Consider the following 22,162-nt stretch of genomic DNA (forward strand, 5'->3'; position numbering starts at 1 on the left):
TGCTTTGGAAGCTTAGAGAGAAGAGCAATTATGTTTTGCCCAGAAATGTGTCAGAATTGGACTGGTATAAAATATACACCAATATTGCTTAACCATCATTATATTACAGAAGTTCTCTGAAGCCATGGGTTACCAGAGAGCTAAAACATCCTCATGTGGAGTGTTTGTTGACAATATATGCAGTTGCCTGGATTCTTAATAAATTGAAAGTCAGTAAACTGGACATTGGTGAATGTGTTTGCACGTATGCATACTACCGGTATTCAAAGAAAATATGTATTTAAAGATATCATCCTGCACACATTCTTAAACATAATGATTCATTTATGATGTCAGTCCACATGCCATAAAAAGCAAAACAGAAAAGAATAGCTTTAAAGGGATTACATATTGTTAACTAGCTGACTGTTCTCCAGCTGAACAAGAATTCTTTCTCACAAAATAGCTCACTGTCTGATTCCATATACTTAAAACAGTAAAGAACTTGGGGGTGCTCAATTCTAAGTGAGTTTACGTGGAAGTAAGTCCCCAAAGTAAGCTCCATTTAATTTTCATCCAGATTGTATAAGATCCTCGCTACACAACTAGGTACTAGTATAAGTTGAAATCAGTAACAAATGTCAGGTGCTGCCAAGTGACAGGTTCTAACATCAGCAGCCAATAAGCACTGACTGTACTGTATCGTTATATCAGTTTGATACTCCCAGTGCACTTTCCTAAACTGCAACGTGAGAATTCTAGCAAGGAATTCCAAGTACCACAACAAACTACAGGTTTCAGGATTTCAAACAATGGAGCCATGGCAGTTACAGTGTTATTGGAATGCTTGAACTGAGTAGTGTAGATAATCAAAAAGTATGTGGAGGTTTTATACGCCATTTAAGCAGGAAACTGATCATACAGTAGTTTCATCAATGACTCTGTAATTTATGTAAATTACTGTTTATGAAAATACTAAGTCTTTGATGCTTTACTTTCCTGGCTAGTATAACTGCTTTAATAAGTGTTTCTAGTTTTCTTTGGCTTGATTATCTTGGAATAATGATGAGGAAGCTGGAAAAAAAAAACTTCAAAAAGAGCAAGACATAAAAATAGGGGGGGGGGGGATGAGTTACTTTGGCCAGGACCCAGAAGGCTATTTCACTAATGGAATTGCTGCCACCAGTGGAACCAGGAGGAGGAAAATTCCCTTCTTCTCTCAAGTCCTCTTTCAAAAACTGCTCAGGAAAAATGAGAAACCTTCAGGATGGCTCCATGGGATCTGGAAGGGTGAGAAAGGGAGCTTTGAATCATTGGGTACTAAAATGATCTTGGATTTCACACACACACAAACACACACACACCTGATGCACAATCTATCTTGCTTATAGTATTGCTACTTAAAGTGGTAGCAAAGAAGCAGCATGCTCACTTGACATTGTTCCTATAATTTGGACCCCTCCAGATATGTTTCAGCATAACACTAATAACCACCATCAACATGTTCAAACCATGCTTTCTGAGAATGGTAGTAGTCTGTTGGCTGGATTTGAAATAGTGGCACTCTTGCATGTTAACAAAAACAATGGCGGCTTCCCTGTCAATGGGGTGGCAATCCACTTTGGGGACTGAAAGGAGCTATTCAAGGTGCTGGATCTATTATAATCCAGAACTTTGGATGTTTTTTAAAATAGAGGCTAAATCCAGAAGGGATTCACCACTCCACTGACAAGAAAGTGATCACACACTAGTGTATAAGAACAGTGGAATAGCACTGATTAGGACAAAATAATAACAAAGGCCAAAACTTCTCTCGTTCTCATCCATCAGAAAAGCCGCAGTCTAGTTTAGTTTTCAGATTGCATTTCCTCATCCACTTCTGTAGTAGCATAGTAAGTGGCATTCTTTTCTTTTCTGCCTGTTAGCACCAAACTATAATGGTAGTATTGCACCATTAGCAACCTCCAGATGTTCAGAATATAGATTATACTCATTGAATATATACATTACAGATGGCTCAAATTTGTCTTTAATATATGGGAAAGAGCTCACTCAAGTAGTGTCATAGATTCCATTCATTGTGCCAATAAGGGAAACTGGGAGCCCCGTCTGGTGTATTTCTATTTCCATTCTTGACAGTGATGACTCCCCCACCCCAAAGTTCAGTAAAATAACTTAGTAATACAAACCTTGAATCAAAAACATTTCAAGTTCTGGTATACTAATGCCTCATTACCTGCTGCTTTGCCATAGGCTACTATGAATTGAACAGAACTGATTAAGAGAATACAGAATAAGCTGGTGCATTTTTTCTTGTGATACCTAGACACGTCCCCTTTCCTCTACTATTTACTGCAATTTCAGAAACAGTACTGTATAGGCCCATGTTTCATGAAAAGCTATTGTTATAAACTACACCTTTGGGGAATCAGTATCAAGGTTGACACGTACACACACACACAAGTCTTCTTTATATAATTTCACACATCATGTGGATACAGTTTGGGAAGAGAAAAATAGGTTGTCATCCTGGCCAGGCTTAAAATTAGACTGAGTCCCTTAGTTGCCTCAAACAAAACAGTTCAGGTATCATACATGTACACCATATAACTTAATTTGCTCTTGTTTTGTTTTCTGCCAAGGATGCAGAGAACTGCTACAGAGTTGTTGTGTGTTTTTCAGGCTGTATGGCCATGTTCCAGAATTGCTACAGGGTTTTCTGTATCATTAGCCAAAATAGTATTTCTGACTTTGGTGTCTATGTACCTTTGTTGAGATTTCAGCTAGGACCACAGATAAGAGGATCTGTGCCCAGTGAGCTTCTGTTAACTAGATCAGTCAAGACAGAGAACAAAGTGGGTTTGAAGGAAAACTACAAAAGTTTATTACAATTTGACCAAAAAGGATCCAAGAACCAAGTCACTGTTTGAAAATGTACAAGCACACAGTCACAGAAAAACTGAAGACATTTTATACATTTTGACAGCTATTCATCCATGTGAACTATAAGCCTCCAGACACATTTGGTTAAGTAAATGATATAAACACAACCCTGGTGATGAAGAGATTATCTCTCATATATATACAAAAGAGATATTATATATATATATATATATATATATATATATATATATATATATATATACACACACACACACACACACACTCTTTTGTATACATATTCAAAATGGATTGCAGAAGGGATATTTCCTGATGGCTCGGCTATCTCCATTCCCAAGAACTTATGTTAACAGGGGTCAATTGATGCCTTCATAGTACATTTGATTTTAACTTTATACACTTAGGAATTAATGTAAGACACAATTAATACAAATTACACAAAATATCATTCAGTACATTTATTAAAGGGTTTGGTTTTGATATAGTTTGGGGTACAGTTGCTTCTGGGTCCTCCTGGAGCTTCCAGCGACTTTGGAACTGCAAAACTTCAATAAAGCAGAAAAAGTTTTAAAAAACAAAAATAAAATCATACATTTTGCATGAAGTCTCTTTGAATGCCTTTGAATGCAGTGGCTTGACAACACCTTAACACTGTGCAAAAGAAGGAAGATTTACTATTCTACTTTTCCAAGAGCTTGAGAAATTATTTTCTTCAGTTTTTAATTATTTAGGCACTAATCATCCACTTTTAAATAGAGTACATTGGTTGTTAATGATCATTTACTTGTTAATCATCATTTTAAGGGTAGCAACATGCAACTTTTTCCTTTTTTATTTTCCCCTAAAATATACCTAAAACAAACAAAAATGACTTTAAAAACCTCCCCAAATTATTTCCTAAATGGCACTTAAAAAATAAACATAGGTGCTTTCTGCACAACATTGTTTCTGTTGCTATTAGCAGAATACATCTACATAGCCTTTTGGCCCCACATGTGTAATGTGGATATCAGCCATTGTTTGCTATGTGAAAAATGTAATGGTTACCAATTGATTTATTACTTTGCAGCAATAACATTATTGTACTCTCATTGTCTCCGTAATAAAGTATTGCACAAACATCCTTACATGTAATGTTATTTCCAGAATCTAGTTTTTCAGGAAGGAAAATGCCTTGGGCAGCCTTGAGTAACATCAATGTTTTATGTCAAAAAACAGCCCTTGAAATAGCCCATCATAAAAAACACTTAAATATTTTATTCTACCAGTTTCTGTATATTGTTCTGAAATAGCAACATATCCTATCTCTCTTTCTGTATGAATCTGTTTATATATTTCAGAACCCGTTTCAAAACCAAATTAGTCAAGTTTATTGAAAGACTAAGAATCTCCATTTACAGCTTTGGATGTTGTTTTCTCTGAAATCGGGACACTTCATATTTACTTGTGTGTGGGAATCTACTGGAATAGTATTGGGCATGCTCTTGGCTTTTATGGAATCAATCTTAATGAACAGGAGCAAGAGAATCCATTCGATTATTTGATGATCTAAAGTCAAGGTAAATTTGTAAATTCTGGACAAAAATACAGGCGCGTCTAATGCTTATAGTTTTGCTTGGATTGCTGTTTTATATATTTGCTTTTTTGTTTAAAGGGTTTTTGGCAGAAGAGGATTCTGCTAAATGGGAGTAAAAGATAAGTAGAACAAGAAAGATTAGCTCAGCCTAAACTGATAACCAGGAGAACAAAAGTCTCCTATCCACACATACACAGAATCAGCTTCATTGCAAGGCACAAAACAAACACTAATCTTCCTCCATCTGGCCTTTGTCTTATCACTTTTATCCAGAAGTCTGAAGCCAAAAGTATTAATCTCTGTCATTGCTTTGATCTCAGACTTCCCCTCCTGGTATATCTGCCCTGACTTTTCGCACTGACTTCCAGTTCTTATCTTCAAAGTTTTTTTACTTAACAGGCCTGAGTGCACCCCTCCCACCCAATATCTGATACATTCATCATCCTTCCACTATCTTACAATTGCTTTCCTTTAAAATCTCCATCCTTGCTGCTCTTTCTCCTTGTGCAACTTCCTCCCAATATGGCTGTGTCATGTCATATCATTTGCTTCAAATCCCACCTCAAACAACATGACGCGACTTTTTAAAAATGTGAACTTAGCCTGGAAACATTAATCTGGCCATGATGCTGAGAGTTGTAGTCCAGACAAGTCAACTTAATGGTGACCCCCATTAATCTCATAGGGCTTCCTTAGGTAAGGAACACACAGAGGTGGCTTCTCATTTACTTCCTTTGGATATAGACTATACCATCTAGTCCCATCCAAGTACTAACTGGAGCTGACTATCCCCAAATCAGAAGGAATAAGGTGGATTTAGGATATTTAGGCCATGAAGAACATGACTGACAACTAAATGACTAGAGACAGCTCTTGGCTATGCAAAATCTGAAGTATCTGGTTTATGGCAATCCCAAGGCAAACCTATTACAGGGTTTTAAAGCAGGTTTTGCCCAGAGGCAGTTTGCTTTTGCCTTCCTTTTGCAGCTGAAAGAGTGTGACTTACGATATGCTGTTTGCACTACCCCTCGCTCAGCCCTTTTATAGTCGATTAGGTCCTTTTTACTACCCCTGACCATTGGACTCCTGAACCTCACCTGATGGAGTTTAGATGTACTTGGATGTATATATGTGTGTGTGTGTGTATCGTGTGTTTTATCAGGGCTTTTGTATTTTATGATGTTTTTATTTTACTTTTACTTCTTTTTTCATTTTTAGTCTTTATTTTATTTGTCATCATTTTGTTTATTAAGTTACAGTTAGGTTGTTTTTATTGTCTAATGTGCCTTGTCTTGATGTAAACTGTTTGTATGGTTTTCTTTTGGAATTGAATGGTTGCCATATTGTTGGAAACTGCCCTGAGTCCCTTTGGGGAGATAGGGCGGTCTATAAATAAAGATTGATGATGATGATGATGATGATGATGATGATGATGATGATGATGATGATGATGATGTTGCCCAGAATTACCTAGTGGGTTTCTAGAGAGGAGTGCAGATTCAAACCCTGGTTTCCAGAGTCAGTCTAATGCTCAAACCATTAATCAGTTTTCCAGGATCTGCATTTCACTTTTCAAAATGTTTTTCAAAGGCATGAAAAAAAAATATTAATTTAGTGTAGGCTCTTGTCATCCCTCATTGCTGAGACAAATAGAAACCTGTATGATGAGCCAAAGGAAAGTGTTTCAAAGTCCCAGACTCTTTTTTGAATTCTAATGAGTTGATTTGGTTGTCTAAGCTGCCCACAGACCAGATTGCATTCCATCTTTTGCTATTAGCAATTATAATTTTCTAAACAAAACAAAACACTGAAAGCTTGTTAGAATGGCTCTCCTTTCCTCTTCTTCAATCAGTTCCATAGTGAAAGAAGGTTTTTGTCCCCCCGGCAAGCAACCCCCCTTTCTCCGTTATGTGCTGCACCATTGTTTATAGTGGATCTGCCATAGATTTCCACTGTTCCTCAGGCCATTAACTTGGGGATAGTTCTAGCCAAGTAAAGGGCAATTCATCTCAACATGGCCCCATTGACAACTGTAGTATGTGTATGCATAGCATTATCTTTTACAAGTACCTGATCCTGAATTTAATTATCCGTAATGTGCAATTCATCTTTGGACTGAACAATAAGTGAGGCTGAGCCAAGCCTGCGGTCACTGTCATAATATTGCATAGCTGCACTACTATATTAGCAATAACTTATGTATGCTATTACAAATACTGGAAGCAACTGCAGTGTACCCTCACTACTTCGTGGTTCACTTTTCGCGGATTCACTGTTTTGCGGTTTTTCAATAAATTCTAAAAGACTATTAAATTACAATTTACAGGCTAAGGAAGGAAGGAAGGAGAAGCCAAAGGAAGAGAAAGGGAGCCCAAGCGGCAACGGGAGGATGAGGAGGAGATTTATCAACACACGATTGGTTGATAAAGACTTAAAATAGTGTATAACTACTAAAATAATGTATAAATATTAAAATAAATATAGCGTCCCTACTTCACGGATTTTCACTTATTGCGAGTGGTCCTGGAACCTAACCCCAGCAATAAGTGAAGGAACACTGTATTGTGTATTACAGATATAATTCGCTTTAAGAGAATAGATTTGTACCTAGGCATTATATCTTTAACAAAAAAGTACCAACCAGGGATAGATGCCACAGAAAAACATTTCAGTTCAATGTATTTCAGTAAACTTTTAATTCAATCAAGCTATACTTCAGGGATGAAGATAGAAACACTGCCAAATTCCCTCACATCAGCACAGATGTTGTGGATCCATAATGTGTGCACAGACAGGAGAAATGAGTAGAATTTGGGATATTGTAGAAGGATTTAGTTGGAATGCCATGCTACTTATGAGAGACCCCCATCTCTGACCATATCTTATTGTAGACCTGCAGAAGATTTCTGACAAGTCCATAGAATTTACCAATTGTGTCACATCCCCTTCTTTCTAAAAGATCCAGCAAAGTAAAGCATGTATACATCAAGTTGCACATCGTTATCACTTATCTAGGAAACAGCATATGGATACCGATGCTTGTCTATCTATTTTGATTTAGAAAAACATAATTTTTGACTGCCACTTCCAGAATCCTCTAGATAACAAGACTGCTGGCCATGGTCACAAGGGTTTTCTGGGAGACGCAGTTTGACAGGTAACTTGAAGGTAAAACTTATTTCATCTGTGTTTTATTTATCATAGGAATTGTTTTTCCTTGATCTTCCCTCAAACAGAAAGCATGTGGTGAGTTATGGAATCTTTTTAAAATTGGAAACATAAATTGCAAAGCTCTTTCTTACAGGAACAAATGGATGCTTTACAACTAAATCCTAAGCGGCACTCCAGATATAAGACTTTGGTGTAGTTGATTTACAAACATATTTTTGCTATTAATATTTGCAAGCTTTCCAACGGACTCTATTTTGGCTTGATGTTAAGTCACTGTTTTCCACATGATGAGTGTGTTAGCTTAAAAATGCTTCCTGGTCTACAATCAAAGCACAGAAAACCCAGAGGAGAGCAATAGTGAGAACCTAAAAGATCAGCATGGCTCAGTGTTCTGGCTTAGGACACTAGATTAGGACATTGGGAGGCCAGGGTTCAAATCCCTAATCAGAAACCCACTAGCTAACTTTGAGTAGGTTTAACAGCATTGAATTGCATTATATGAGTCTACACTGATCATAAAATGCAATTTCAAACTATATTATATGCCAGTATAGAGTGGGCCCTAGTCTCAGAGGAAGGCAGACAGCCCCCCCCCCCCCGAACAAATATTGCCAAGAAAACCCCATAATAGGTTCACCTCAGGGTCACCATAAGTAGTGAAAAGACAAGTTGAAGGCACACAAAACAACAAAAATGTTTATGCATTTAGCTTATTTAAACTTTTATTTGACATGAGTTGACTGGAATTCTTTCTGTCTTTTTAGACAATGTACTTAATAATAATATACTTTATTTATATTCTACTCTATCTCTCCGAGGGGATTAAGGGTGGATTACAGAACACATCTACAGTAAACATTCAATGCTGTTATAAAATTTAAAAGGACAGACAATACATAAACAGAGGTAAAGGCTTTTCCCGTCTTTTCAATTTCCAACATTTGGAGGTTGTGCTCGATTCTGGCCATGGGAGGATGCTGTTGTTCCATCTTCCATGCTGAGGAGCTATGGTGTCCTTGGAAGTCCTCCCAATCGAATCCTCAGCATGTCCTCGGGTGCCTTTTATTACCTCCCCGCTAAGCGGTACCTATTTATCTAGTCACATTTCTGCTTTCGATCTGCTAGATGGGCAGGGAGTTGGGGCTGATGGTGAGTGCTCCCCTTGACCTGGGCTTGAACTGCCAACCTTTCGATCAGCAAAATTTTCTGCAGCTTAGCTAATATAATATTAAAGGCAAAGACAAAAGGAAAATAAAATGCAACTAAAAAGAAAGAATTGATGAATAAGTTTATTTGGCAAATAAATATTTCATTGAAATTAAGCACTGTTGATAATGGGATTTTTAAAAACAGAAGTAGTTGGTGTCAAATTCAGTCATGCCTCATCCATATTACAAAATAAATCAATACTACTTCTACTCCACTGCTGTAGTAACACATGATGTTTGGCTGCTTGAACAGTGAAAGCCTTCCTTTTAGGATTTTTAAAAAACTCACTTCTTGCTCTGCAGTTACCAGGATATTACAAATAGGCTAATCAAATAGGTTAACGGGGTTAATCTATGGCAGCTCTGTGGCAAAATACTGCATACAGGGGCTGATTTATTTTGAGGATGGAAACATTATTCTCTCAGAATACAGCCTCCAGGACCACAGATTTGGGGAGTTGCACTGCAAAGAAGTAACTCTTTGATGCTTTGATTTTAATCTAACTGCTGCTCAACTGTGATGCCAAAAAAAAAAGGATGTGGGGATGTCTCCAAGATAATCTGAGCAAATAGGTTGTGTGCAGACCTCTAGCACAATCCCACCTTGGTATCTTTTCTTCTGTTATCAATGATTGCTGGGAAGAGACAAGACAACATAGAGGGGAAGTAACAAACTTAGGGCTCCTTCAATAGCAGAAGCTTGGAGTTACCCAACATTTCAGAAGTTAACATTGAATGTAGACACACTTTTGTCAGCACTGAGTGACAGGATATTAAGAACAGAGAACTCCAGTCAACATTTATGACTGTCATTGGAAACCTTCAATTGATTGCCCAAGAGTTTGGCTCAAACTTAAGACATTTTTGTTCCCCCATTATTTACTGTTTTCTTTATCCATTTTAAAAAAAATATCATTACATTCTTCATTTTTTATTTGAAAGGACTGTGGAGAAAACAGAGTGTGCAATTTGCCAGTTTGCAATCTGCCTTTCTTGCTGAGTTGAATAGCCTAGGTGATGTATTACAATTATTTCATTCATCTTCCGCCCACTTAGGCCACTAGTGCACACACTTTGTGCTGTGAGTACACATTTTACATAGAGATAATGAAAGCTATGCCAAGCGTAAGGTGGTGAATAGCTTTCCAGTAACATCTTCAAAGGTAAAATATATATAACTGGTAATGAATAGGTATGTGATGCTGTCTTTTGATCAGTCTTGTTTAATTGATGGTTCACCTTATGTCAGCCATGGCATAATCCTTAAAACATAAGATGGATAGCAATGATAGATTTTGGCAGGAATGGAGCAAAATTTGCTATGCAAACAACACAGGTACTTCACATTTTCCCTGGAAAAGTAGCACAGGCCTTCATGTTTCTTCATGAAAATCTCTACTCTCTCTTTTTTCTGTTCTCACTGATTAATGATTTGTCTTATCCTTTTGGCCCAGTCAGCATCACTGCCCAAAGGGAGAGTCTGCAACTATCCCCTTTAATGGATGACCACCTGAAATTCGGCTTCTTATTTGTAACCTGAGAAATTCCTGAGTATATTTTATTATAGAATGGCCAGCATCCAATGCTGGGCTTGTCCTAGAATCAGGAATTCCCTTTGAAACCCATAAACCTATATTAAAGCATAGAAACTTTTCTGGAATAGGTTCTAAGGGCCACAGAGAGTGCAATGGGATATCTGTACCATTGAATCTTGTTTTATATTTTTAAGCCATGTCCTTGATACCTGCTTACTCAAAATAAATATATATCCCTTTACTAGTGTATAAAAGAAAGAACCAATTTTTATATGCAATATGACGAATGTATTAATACACGTGTCAAACCCAAGTCCCACAGGCCAAATGGATCCCACCCTGTCCTTTTATGTGACCTCCCACATAAAAGACATCATGAACTAGAGCTGATGGGAGTTGTAATACAGTAACATCTGGGAGGCTGCAGTTTGCTTTGTTCAGTCAATATAGTGTGGTTTTCATTTAGATACAAGGCTTGTAGATGGGATGTCTGATTTCAAAATGTTCTTTAACCTTTCCCCAACCTCAGAGCCATAAGTGCTGTTGGTTTACAATTCCCATCATCCCCAGCCTGCATGGCGGTTAATCAAAAGTGATGGGAGTTGTTGCTCAATTACATCTGGGGACCCAAATTAGGTAAAAACTAAAAAGCACTGAACACTATGTAAAAAAAATTAGCATGCCCTCTATAGTCACAGATTCTCCATCTATGAATTCCATAGCCCTTTGAGTGCAACTAGTAGGCTTGTGGCCCTCAATTAAAATGGGTTTGACACCTGTGATTAATATATCCAAAATTCTTGCTTAACGTCAGCAATTTGGTTGTATATCATCAGCAAATACAACAATTTGGTTGTATAATTAGCAATCACTGAGGAAGAGCACTATCTCAATACTAAGACAAGATTCTATGTTGGGAAGATCTCCAAGTAGCCCTTGCAAACTCAGTGTCTTGGCTTCCTTGATTGAATCTATCTGCTTCATGCATTGCTGCAAGACAGAGGATTGAACTGGATGTCCCTTTATTCTCACTGATGTAACATACCAACTTTGTGATTCTGTGTACCATATGGGTAAAGAAGAAACTCCAGTTTTACAATATCCCTCGTCTGGATGTGGAGTAAAAATCCTTGCTGTTTTGAGAAAAAGAAGCTAGAATGATTAATTAGTTATTCTTAGCAGGTTTCTTTTTCCCTCAGCACATAAAAACGCATATGAAATATAAGAAGAATCAAGTCATGTTGGAACAGAATTTTAAAAGAACCTGTTAATGATTTCAAGAACACGTGAATAGCGGAAGGAAGAAAATGTATTGCTTAAAAACAATCATTGGACTGGAAGCTACTGTAATAGTACCTCAGTGGCTATTGTATGGATACATTAGAAAGGTGTGATTAATTCTGCACCTGTTATTTCAACATGAAACATGAAGCACAACACCATGTTCCACATGTAGCAGTGGCTTCTCAAGGGCCTTGTAATAGTAATAGTAATAGTAATAGTAATAAATAGCAGCACAATAGTTGTGGCTTGGGGACATTTCTGGATGCATTGGAGAAGACATTCATGCCACTGAACTATTTTTGTGTTTGATCTCCATCAGACTTCCATAAAGGGTTCTGTAGGAGATAAGAAGAGTACACTGTTTACAAGTTTATTCCTTCTACAAAAAAAAGATGTAGCCCATTTTTAACAAGTTAATGTTGGTCATCTTTGGCCCATATATTGTATAATATACTGTACTGTATAATCATTAGATGGAACCAATATTGTTTTAACTGAGTAAAGAATGATGTGAGCCATAGACCCAGATACTTCTGGCAGTTTGTGACCACCATCCACAATTAGACATCCATCTCTCCACTAATCAATTTTCATACATACCCATGGGATGGGATAAAAAGATACTTAAAAAGAAAATGGGTACCCTTAGAACTAGAAAGACCACTATCCACTAATTACAGTGATGCAAAAGCATTTAAACATATAGAAGTTCAATACATACACTCAAACACAAATAAAGTCAGTAAAACATAGAATGGTTACATTCACATTAAAAAGAAATTATTAGTTCTTTTCTCAAAAGATGAAAAAAATCCTCTTATTGTGTATAGTAATAGTTCTTGTGTCTTTACTACAGATGAGTAGACTCCAAATTCTTGCATAGTAAATGTTCTGGTTTCTTTACTACACGTGAGCAGACTCCAACCATCACTCACAACAGGTTTCAACTCAAAGAGCCTTCATCAGGTAGCTGGGTCTGAAAATATTACACGTTATTAACATCAACATAAAATTTGTCAGCTAGAAATATCAAGCTAGTAAATATACACATTATTTACTCACTTATAAGAAAGCTCAACACTTGAGACATGTGGTCTATATATAGTACTCTTTTTCTGTGTAGGTACTATATTACTGAAAGGTGGATCCTAAAGGGAACATACATAGTGGCTGAAGGTAGTTCTGCGTCATTACATGGAACATACAACATGCTTAACAACGTTATTTAATATGCAAAAAGGATACAATAATACTCACAGTAAGTTCATTTTTAAAATAGCATAGTCTGTAAAGGCATTTTATTCTGTTGCGAGTATAGAATTGAAAGAACTCAACCCATTGCTAATATAGCAAACCCATCGGTCAAGTGGTTATGATATGGTTGCTCGTTCTGAATAATCTTTAAAGAAACACCTCCACTGTTATAAAAACATTTATATGAATTAATATTGTCTTACCTTTTAATTTAACTTTTTCAGTTAGATTGCATATTTAATTTTAAAAAAGTTTTCTATGGTATATTTAAAATAATGTAATTGTGAGGAAACACTAAATTATTTGAAGGCAAGGCCTTTCTTGTATATTTCCTTTTCATTCTCACTGATGTAACATACCAGAAACAAAATAAGTTCAGAAATAAACAAGCATACATTTTAACTCTTCCAAGCAAGGCTTTTATTCATAGAAGTATCTAGGAAATCCTATCTAGATTATAACATCTTCTATTTGTAACCCTCATATATATTCTCACATGGTGTTTGTCTTTTATTTATTTATTTATTTATTTATTTATTTATTTATTTATTTATGACACAAAAACATTGAAGAAGGGAACTATAGAACAGTAAACAAAGATTTGGAAACTATCTTTCTGGATTCGCCTTAGTATAATGTCAAATTAAAATATTCCTTCAGATTAATGATCTAATCATATAATCAACAAATAAGCAGAATGAACCTTGGAGACCTAACAACAACTTTAGATACATTGTTGTATACATTTTATGGGCATGATTTGGAAACTGATTGAAAGAGCAAAATAAACAAACAAATAAAACAGAATTATAGGGGTCAGCCGGCACAGATCAAGATGATGACTTTGCCAAGGGCCGATGGTAGACTTCCTGACTCCTGGTCCCAGCAGACAATTGTCCTCTTTCCTTTTCAAAGCCTGGATACTTTACTGGAAGAGAAAAATCTACAAACACAACACATTCCTCTGTCATAGGGAGCCTTTGTTCCTTGATATAGGAACTCTTTTAATTACTTAAATAACCTCACAGTGTGTGGTGAAAAAGGGTAAATTTGTTACTAGCTTTTTATTAACTGTGACCCCAAGTGGCTACGTGTGGAGTAATTCATGTGTGCAGATGTTAGGGTTACAATTCATAAGGCAAAAAGTGAAGTACTTCAATATGCAACATGACCGTAATATTGGAAAATTGCCTAGGATTTGGGTGCTATAAGAATTTAACTTAAGGTTGAAGATTGGCTTGGAAGCAATTCCATTACCAAATTCTCTCTCTCAAACTACTAGACCCATAATACAAAGCACATGCTTAGATATCACCAGGTGCTGTGGACTATATTTCAGAGGAAAGAACTGGCAAAACCATCCCTGAGTATTCCTTTCCTAGGAGAACCCTATGAATCTCCTGGAGGAACCATAAGTTGACAGGCAACTTGAAAGCACGTACACAATCAAACTTGGAATTGGGTAGCATAAGAACGTAGCAGTGGCATTCAGCTTGGGCAGCTATAAAAGAGGATTGGACAAATTCATGGAAGATGGAGACTATTCCTGTCTTCTTGTCACGATGGCTATATAACCTTTAATATTAGTGTAACGGCGCTCCATGGAGTCATGCCGGCTACATGACCTTGGAGGCATCTATGGACAATGCCGGCTCTTCGGCTTAAAAATGGAGATGACCACCAACCCCTAGAGTCGGACACGACTAGACTTAATGTCAGGACAAAACCTTTACCTTTACCCTATAAGTGTACTAAAGGGCAATACAAACAGAATGGTGATGTGGCACTCATGTCCTGCTTATTAGCTTCCTGTAGATAACTGGCTGGCCACTTGTGACAGAACACTAGGCACAGTTCATAGTGGGCAAAATGTAGCTCATGGGTCACATATGATGCCAGGGCTGTCTGGGTGGCATTCAACATTTCCAGAAAAAAATGAATTGCCCTCAAAGTATTTTTTTTCTATTCTTGGAAGCTTCCAGGAGTAGTACTTTTTACATGGAAATAAGTTGTGTATCTCCTGGCTCTGCCAAATTAATATTACAATGGCACCAGAAAACAAAAAGTGGATTTTCAGTCAATTCTGGTATTTATTTTTTTTACTGTTTTTGAACTGTGGTCCAGAGAGGATCCTGGGTCTTCCAATTGCCCCCGTGCGATTGTTGCTCACTCCTCAGTTAGGTCTTTGCATTGAGTCTTCTTATATTATTTATTCATTTTTTTCTTTATTTATACCGCACATTTCCCCTATGAGGACTCAAGGCAGCTAACAATCACACACTTTGATCAATTTAAAACAAAGTGAATTGAAGAAACAGTTCAAAAGTATCGAAGGCTATTTGTTTATTCAGAGGATACATGTTGAAATTTCTGGGACCTACTCTATCTTCTCTGGCTTATGAATGGAAGGAGGGCAGTGTAGTTGGGCCAGGTTTTACACTCCAGCATGTTTAAAGGACTGCCATCATTTGTGTGAATTGCCCTTCAAAAATTTCCCCAGCAATTGTGCTGCCATGCTGAAAGCATGTTCTTGTGTTACCAAAATTTGGTACTGCCACTATTTTCTAATGGAAACAGTGTTTGTAGCCTTGTAAGTGAACACTCCCTTAGACAGTTTGTTGATTTCCATGCTTTCCATTCATTAAATAACATCTACATACCAAAGTTGCAATTGTTTCTTCTCAGTGGATTACTGTTGCTATGTTCCACAAACACATTGGAATTTTTCAATAACTTTAAAAGGGGGAAAACATTTTACCAAAGTGGCAAATATCATGAACATAGCATGTCAAAATTGGCTTCCTTTAGGGATTATTTATTCACAATTAGAAACAATGTGGGCTCAAAAAAGACTACTCAGCAAAATCACTGTAGCAGAGAAACAGCTTGAATCCTTGGAATGTGGCTTCTTTTAAATCCTTGGATTATGAGATGTTACAGAACCCACTAATGTGCCTGACATCCTTTACATTTCCCTGTATTTTAATGTAATTGTTAGTATTTTCCCCTGGTCTTCAGTTAACATACTCTCAGTTCCTCAGACTGAGATTTTGATTTGTTCACATTTCATGTTATTTTAAATTATAACCTGAAAAAGTGATTTCCAAAAGCAATACAATAAATATTGAAAAGGAAGTATGGCAAGGTAATTTCCTCTACTAAATACATATTTAGTCATATTTTAAAACAGTTACTGTTTTAAACCCAGCTGGTGAAATGCCAGACATCATGGTTAGTGTAGGATTGGGAAAAGTTTGGCTTCCAGAAATATTGGATTGTCATTCCCATTGTCTGTGGCCTTTGAATATATTGTCTAAGGCTGATGAGATTTGCACAAGTTGTCCATAGGCTTTTGGGATTATTGTGGAGGGAATATAATCTACATGAGTGATAAATTTAGATGGTAGTGTTGTGGAATTCAACTTGTCTTTTGAAGCAAGGAGACAGACAGGCCATAGTTTCAGTTTCAACAGTTTATTTTGGCTGAAGTTGACAGCCTCAACTCTTGTTGGAAGAAAGCAAATGGCCACACCCTGGACTGGGTGCAAAGCAGGGGGAGGAGTTAGGCAGCTTCATATCTGGAAGTGCAGTGTGATTGGTTGATGAAATTGGAGGGAATTGCTTAGCAACAGGAGGTGGGAGGAGCTAGGGAGGCAGTAAGAGCTATTCAGCAGGAAAGTTACTCAGATAGGGATCGGAGTTTTGAGGAGATAGGGAGTTCTGAAGAGGAAGGGAGGTTTTGGGAACTGTTAGTGAGAAACCTCTTTGAGGGAAAAGTTAAATTAGCCTTCAGGGAGAAGTGCTAAGGATTGTAGTGAGCCTCTAAGCATTAAAGTGCCTGTGTTTAGAGCCTCAAGAGAGAAGATTCAAAGGTTTAAAAAGCATGTTTATATTCCTGTGTGAGTGAACATATTTTTAAAGCAACTCAAGTTAAAGTACCTTTCTCTGTTAAAGCAAAACCTGTTATTTTACTGAAACCAATACACAACCTTTCTGTTCTGTTCATATTTCTGTTTTTAACTTCACCTCAAGTGTTCGTGTGTTTTTTTGTTCATCATCATAAATAGGGGGCCTGTGCTTATTTACCATTGCTCATATATGATTTCAATGGTGGCAGCAAATACTTTTATAATATACCTTGGCCTCGCCCACCATGTTTCGGTCACATCCTCTATACACACTAAATGCTAGACATGTATACAGAATTCATTTCTCCCATTTCTTTCGTTTCTTTTGTTCCTTCGGGAACACAGAATGGGAAGGCCCCTCCCAGTATGAAAATAAACTCGAAAGGAAAGCAGGCAGGAGCAGGTACTGGCTCCAAGCTGCTTTTCAGCATCACAGCTACAGCTCCAAGACAGAGATAGAGGAGAGAAGAGGAATTGCGCTCAGGGTGAAAACTAGCAGGCTTCGCTGCCATTTCCCCCTTCAATTGGGAAACCTACCTTTAGCCACTGCTGAGATCTCTTCATTGGAAAGTTAGGGGTGAACCCATGGTGGGATCCTTGGCACGGGGCTGGGATGTGCTGTGTTCGCTGGCGGCTTGCCATGGCTTGCCCTTCATTGAGTTTGACGGTGGCCTTGCTGGGGCTCTGTGATGCCTTTCTGGCTGGGGCTGCTGTTGTTGCCTGGTGCTGCTGGACTCCATCTCAACTGGCTTCAATCCCGGCGGCACTGCTCCATCAAGCCACCTATTGCTGCCATTTGCTGTTCATCATGGCTTTTTGTGGAGCCTTCCATCGCTCCCCCGCCACCCGGACTAGAGCCTCCTTCCATTGCTCCACTACCATGCAGCCCCAGAAAGGCACTTTCCAAGGAAAAAGTGTGGCGTGCAGACCCAGAGCACCTGCGCCTGCCAGGGCCTGCAGCCGAAAGTCGCTTACTCTGCTTGATGGAACAGTGCTTTCCTACATCGGCTTACCACAAACTGTCAATAACAACAACAACAACAACAACAACAATAATAATAATTTTATTCTTATATCCCGCCCCATCTCCCCGGAGGGACTTGGGGCGGCTTACATGGGGCCATGCCCAGACACGACAGCACAAATCAGATAAAACATTAAACCGAGCAGTAAAACTTCAACATGATTAAAAACAGTCATAAAAGTCAATATACACAATAATATTAAAATCCCGATTTGGGTAAAAAAAAAACAAGAAAACTTTTGCAACAGCTGTTCTCTATGCAGGCAGCAAGAATCACATTTGCACCGAGCAATTTTTAACATTAACAAAACTGCACTCTGCATATGCTCTAAGTCCCCCTCAGCAGAATCAATTCCATGTGTGTGTGTCACACATTTGAATGCCCCCCCCCCCCCCGAGTGTGCAAGTAAAAAAAAAAATAGAAATCAAAGGGACCATTTTTGGCCCATTCTGGATATTGCCACATTTTTCAAATGAGAACTAGGAGATAAATGGCCAATCTATAGCAGAACATGGTCTGCTAAAGTTATCAATGAAAAGGAACAAACAAAGGAGAGGATGCAGGGTTCTGATTTTGCCTGAGCAAGAGTCTACCACTCTCCTCCTTTCCATCTCCTACTTTTGCACTTTGATCACATTTTATGCTAAATGGGAGGGGAGGTTAAACAAATGAAGGGGGGCAGTGGAAGAAAGAGAGAGAAACTTGCACATTTTAAAAACAGCTGAAAAGTGGGGTGTCAAAGGATTAAGTGGAACCCTCCTTGCCAAATTAGGATAGTTAGAGGGCATGCTCTATTGGTGTTGATGTGGACAGCGTTTATTAGACTGGTTTTATATTAAAGCATTTCAAAATGTTCTTCACCCTGAAATTATGGTATATATTCTCCACCTAGGGCACTATCGTAATATTAGATTGTACATGGCAGAGCTGTCTTTTTTTTTACTGCATCTGCAAACTTAAATGTAAAGATACATGCATACATGATTTTAAAAATATATAAACAGAACTACGACACATTTCATCCAGATGGGAAGACTAAGACCAGGTAACCTTCCAACATGCAAAGTCTGCTGCCCAGAGGCTAAGTGTGGATAGGCAGTTTCAAGAACAGTGATATGCTCCTATATTTTTATCACTGAATCAGGTTTGGACTGAATAATCCTTTGAATACTGGACCTTTTCAAAAAGAGGATTGACCTCCAGCAGCTTATAGACCAGAGGACTGTCCTTTGTAGAAGAAAACCTCTTCTCTGTAACCAACCTATTCAAGGTTTACATGACAAAAGAAAAAGATCACATGCCAATAAAATGGAACCACTTAAATTGCTTTACGTGGCTTTAAGTGGCCTTTGATATAATAATTCTCTGATGGAATGCAAATACTAAGCTACATTTCATTAAATTACTATGAAGGAAATCACTGCATGAGTGTTTAGGATCCCAGCATTAAGCTGGATACAGTGGAAGATCAGATACCTTTCCCTAGAGATAGCCCTTTAAAGAGTAATAGACTAACATTGCTGTCATTCCTATTAATAGAGCTAGGTAAGACTGATTAGTCAAGCTTAACCTACTTGCTTTGACAGCATCTTCCAACTCTGTTGCCTTCTAAAAATGGGCACAAAGCTCAGTACTGGCAATGTTTGAAACTCTTTGCTATCAAGCAAGTGAACAAAAATGTAGAATGATATCAATACCCGAAGGTTTGATCACAGCTGGTATTTTTTTCCTAAAAATAACAACATATCACTGAACAGAATAAATAATCATGGTGGGGAAAAAATTGGAAAACGATTTGTACATTTGTTTGTTGGCAGATAATAGCATGAAATAGTATTGTAAGATAAAAGTAATACAGGAAGTGAGTATCTGCTGGAAAGCTATGAAGCAAACATGCTTAAACCTTATTTGACCTTGAAGAATTTGCATGGAATTCTACATTCTGAATGTTATTTTAAACATTAAATACAGATGGAAACTTTGGACCTTTTAAAATATGTGAACAACATAACATTGAAATCCATCTGCTTGCTAATTTTTATTTTTTGTTTTTTTATTTCACAGACATTTATGCTGATGTTCTAAATCCCGCTCATTATTTTTTGGGCAAATAAAGAAGTGGCAATTAATGGATGACTGTGGACCTGGGATAGTGATGGAATAGCATCTACAAAAGGTTTCTTGTATAAAAGGTTCATGAAACCTGGAATAAACATACATGATAAAAATGTTTGTCATTTTTCATTTATTCTTCTTTTGATTACAGGATAGGCACTTGAGAATAATGTATGGCTTCTTAAAATTTGTACTTGGAAAAAGTGTCATGTTTCAGCAATGTGTTTTTTTTTTGTGGAAGTAAATTCACTAAATAGAATCATACGGATTAAACAATTATACAGAAGAAAACATTATTGGTTGCTGTGAGTTTTCCAGGCTGTATGGCTATGTTCCAGAAGCATCCTCTCCTGACGTTTTACCCACATCTATGGCAAGCATCCTCAGAGGTTGTGAGGTTTGTTGGAAACTAAGCAAGTGGGGTTTACATATCCGTGGAACATCTAGGGTGGGAGAAAGAACTCTTGTCTGTTTGAGGCAAGTATGAATATTGCAGTTGATCACCTTCATTAGAATAGCCTTGCAGCTTCAAAGCTTGGCTGCTTCCTGCCTGGGGGAATCCTTTGCTGGGAAGTGATTAACTGGCCCTGAATGTTTCTTGTCTGGAATTCCCTTGTTTTTGAGTGTTGTTCTTTATTTACTGTCTTGATTCTGGGTTTTTTAAAATACTGGTAGCCAGATTTTGTTCATTTTCATGGTTTCCTGCTTTCTGTTGAAATTGTCCACATGCTTGTGGATTTCAATTGCTTCTCTGTGTAGTCTGGCATGGTAGTTGTAATTGACATTATTAATTAACCAGGCATTTGAATAATTTTTAAATTTAATGAGATATTCAGCACTATGTTCTGCCTGGTCTTTTGCTTAAAAAAATAAAAATTAAACATCAGCAGCAACAACAGACAATTGCTGAAGGTAGTTGAAAGCAAAGAGCCTGCTAGATGAACCAATGTTTCCTTCACTCTGATATATATGACTGTCATCTGAATTGTAAAGCTTAGAAGAAACTAATTTTAACAAACAGTTTAAGAATTTGCAGTGAGCACTATTTTCATGCTAAGACTGATTTCACCCTAAATTTTCTTTTTTCCCCTTTTTTAAAAAAAGGTATTATTTCTTAAAAGAGGAAATGTCGATGCCATTGATAGCATGGGCTTTAAGTAATCCATTATGTTGTTATGTAGAGTGTGGTGCAGGAATTTTCATTATTTTCCTATCCCACCCCCCAAGCAATGGAATTCTAATTCTTAGTGCCCCCAGTGTTTGTTTTCAAAGATGAAGTTGTGGTATTCATTAGTGTTTTAACCCCACTTGCTTTCTAGTTTGTTTTTTTGTATAGGAAGACCCTACTCCAAAAAGGTTTCCTGTAATGATGAATGCATTCTTGACTGCGCATGTGGTTTATGAACTCCAGAAAGAGAGAGAAAAGACTCACAAAATAACATATAAACAAATCTGCCTGCTGGAGTTGGGATAAAGGTTGGAATGTGTCAGTCAAGGCAGAGCAGATGCATCAGTTTTGCCTCGTCCCTAGAATGCTTTGCTTTGGGATCTCCCTCCCTCAGGAACACTGGTCAGACCCCAGAAAAGTTGTATCTTTGTAGGTCCCTTCAAGTTATGAGTAGACCATGACTTTTGTTGGGTTTTCTTAATCAAGGAATACTCAGAGGTCGTTTTGCCAGTTGCTTTATCTGACATATAGGCTATATGTCAGATAATAGCCCACATATATGATATAGCCCGCAACATCTCATATTGTTGGTGGTCTCCCATCCAGTGCCAGATCCAGGGCCATAGCCAGAGGAGGGGGGTTAAAAGTTCAACCCCACCCCCCGAAATGTGTCAGGTTAAAAAACCTGGGTTACTCATAAATTGGTTAATTAATTAAAATTCATGAGTGAACCAGGTTTGGGGAGGGGGGGGTTGAACACTTTAAAAAATCCCTCTGGCTATGGCCCTGACCAGATCTCATCTTATCTTGGAAGCTGAGCAGGGTCAGCCATCATTAGTACTTGCATGGGGAGACCAGGTGCTAGTAGCCAACGAATGGCAACTGCTGTAGATTATATTTCAGAGGAAGGAAATGGCATGATTACCTCTGAGTATTCCTTTCCTAAGAAAACCCTATTTTCCTCCATGGGCTCACCATAAGTCGACTTGTCTTGAATGTACATAAACACCCACATATGGTTTTCCAAAAAATTGAGTG

At 37.7% G+C, this 22,162-nt stretch overlaps 1 long non-coding RNA gene across 1 annotated transcript; it reads left to right on the top strand.

Moving 5' to 3' along the window:
• The first annotated feature begins 3,767 nt into the window (after positions 1 to 3,767).
• LOC134298899 (uncharacterized) lies at positions 3,768 to 20,069 on the top strand. Its single transcript, XR_010006018.1, has 3 exons — positions 3,768 to 4,439; positions 7,661 to 7,702; positions 19,906 to 20,069. It is a non-coding gene; the product is annotated as an uncharacterized LOC134298899 (long non-coding RNA).
• The last annotated feature ends 2,093 nt before the right edge of the window (positions 20,070 to 22,162 follow it).

The sequence above is a fragment of the Anolis carolinensis genome, chromosome 4 (genome assembly GCF_035594765.1).
Source record: "Anolis carolinensis isolate JA03-04 chromosome 4, rAnoCar3.1.pri, whole genome shotgun sequence".
NCBI lineage: Eukaryota > Metazoa > Chordata > Lepidosauria > Squamata > Dactyloidae > Anolis > Anolis carolinensis.